Source organism: Colossoma macropomum, unplaced genomic scaffold (assembly GCF_904425465.1).
Source record: "Colossoma macropomum unplaced genomic scaffold, Colossoma_macropomum, whole genome shotgun sequence".
Lineage (NCBI taxonomy): Eukaryota > Metazoa > Chordata > Actinopteri > Characiformes > Serrasalmidae > Colossoma > Colossoma macropomum.
Genome location: NW_023495965.1, coordinates 732,501 through 734,859, shown reverse-complemented (window position 1 = coordinate 734,859; position 2,359 = coordinate 732,501).

Sequence of the window (2,359 nt, the reverse complement as noted above, 5' to 3'; positions counted from 1 at the left end):
TTGCACATTTTTTTTCTTCTGTGATTTTAAGCACTTGATTATGCAAGTCTAATTAAAGCAATTCAGGGAAGATGCTGTTCGCCAAGGAACCGTGATGGAGGAGTCAAACAGGACAAAATGAGGTTTTATTGATGTTGTTATTTGTTTTGTTGCTCCTGACTGGAGTTCTTCAGCAGGACACATCTGCCGTCTTAACGCCTCTCGCGTCTTCCTCCCTGTCGTCTTTGGCGAGCTGGACTCCGAGAGGAGAAACATCTGGCCGTTTTGTATCCTCCCGTCTCCCTCTGTATAAACCGAATGTGTTTTTGTGTGTGGGGTCTGAACAGACTTAACCAAAAGAGCTGCCTCTCCTTTCAGTCCTCCTGACACTGAGCACAAAATCTATTCCGTCTATTTGGTTTATTCATCCTCGACAGACCCCCTAAACGAGCTGACGAAATCCGCTGGCAGTTCGGCGTCACCAAAAGTGCTTCTTGTTAGAAGCTGCGCTGTTTTGTGAGTCTTTTTTCTTTTGGATTCTCCAAACAGCTGTGAGCTGAAGTCGATATGAGCTCACGGATTGTAAATCAGCCCAAAAATGACTCTGTATCTAAAGGGGGCCCACAGGAAGCAGCTCAGCTGCTGATTTGTGAACTCAAGAGGCTCTTAAACACGCAACCGGGATCACACTGTAGTGCTTACACACCGCAGAAGCTCCATTCACTTCAATTCACTTCAGTTTTATTTGAACAGCTTTTTCTCCAACGGTCGCTCTGCCAAAGCTAATTTAACCCCGGAATCTGGGTGAAGCTCTTTAATGAGGGTCACCAGGGGACACTGTATAAGGGCATGAGGAAGAACCACTGAAGCTAGTTTCTAATAAAAGCAGCCATTTAGGTAAAGAACAAGGTGTTTCTAATAAAGTGGCCAGTGAGTGAAAGCACTAGGTAGGTGTTTCTAATAAAATGTCCAGTTAGTAGAAGTACAAATTAGGTGTTTTTCTCATAAAGTGGCCAGTTAGTGGAAGTACAAATTAGGTGTTTCTAATGAAGTGTCCAGTTAGTAGAAGTACAAATTAGGTTTTTCTGATAAAGTGGCCAGACAGTGGAAGCTCAAGGTGGGTGTTTCTAATAAAGTGGCCAGTTAGTAGAAGTACAAATTAGGTGTTTCTCATAAAGTGGCCAGTTAGTGGAAGCACTAGGTAGGTGTTTCTAATAAAGTGTCCAGTTAGTAGAAGTACAAATTAGGTGTTTCTAATAAAGTGGCCACTTAGTGGAAGTACAAATTAGGTGTTTCTCATAAAGTGGCCAGTTAGTGGAAGCACTAGGTAGGTGTTTCTAATAAAGTGTCCAGTCGGTAGAAGTACAAATTAGAGGTTGTTTCTAAAAAAAAAAAAAAAAAAAAAAAAAAAAAAAAAAAAAAAAAAAGAAAGAAAAAAAAAAAAAAAGAAAAAAAAAAAAAAAAAATAAAGTGTCCAGTTAGTAGAAGTACAAATTAGGTGTTTCTGATAAAGTGGACAGTTAGTGGAAGTACAAGGAAGGTGTTTCTAATAAAGTGGCCAGACAGTGGAAGCTCAAGGTGGGTGTTTCTAATAAAGTGGCCAGTTAGTAGAAGTATTAGTAGAGTCACATGTCAAAACCAAACTTCGACAAAAGTTCGACAGTCTGTACCAACCACAGCGGGTCTGAAAGCACCTCCCAGCTGAAAAGGAGGCTCTGATTGGATCTGCTGCGCAGTTTTACTCTGTCTGTTCATGCTGGTCAGCGCTTCATGCAGTTTAGTGAAAGCAGAGGTTTTTATGTCGTGTCCAGAACTCAAAAAGTAGTGCGGCGTCGCCCCAGTACTATAAAAAATGGTGGGTCAAATGCCCACTCGCCACCGTGGTTCCGGCGGCCCTGACCCAAATTTCCGTTTGCATGCTTAAGTGTTTTTTTGTATGGCAAAATGGTTCTTCAGATTGGTGGGGAATGTGTTGTATGTGGTTCTATATAGCACCAAAAGAGTTCTTCTATTGTTTACAAGCTTGAAATTGTAGCAACAGCAGAGTCCATTTTGGTTCTCTGCAGCACCATATACAGCATATATATACATATACATATAAAACCATATACAACACATTCTCCATAAATCTGAAGAACGATTTCACCATGCAGAGAACCATTTAAGCATGCAAATTGTTCCTTGACTGTTCATAGTTCTATGTAGAACCATTGTCTTTACTAAATGATCCTCATTTTATTAGAATGAAGGTCTTCTGTCTGGACGACTTATGTCAATTTGGTCAAAATAGACCGCTACAATGATGCTAATCTCTGCTAGCACCCCTGTGGGGTTCTAGTAGTATGTTAGCACTAAGCTAACAGCAGTTCATCTGTATGTT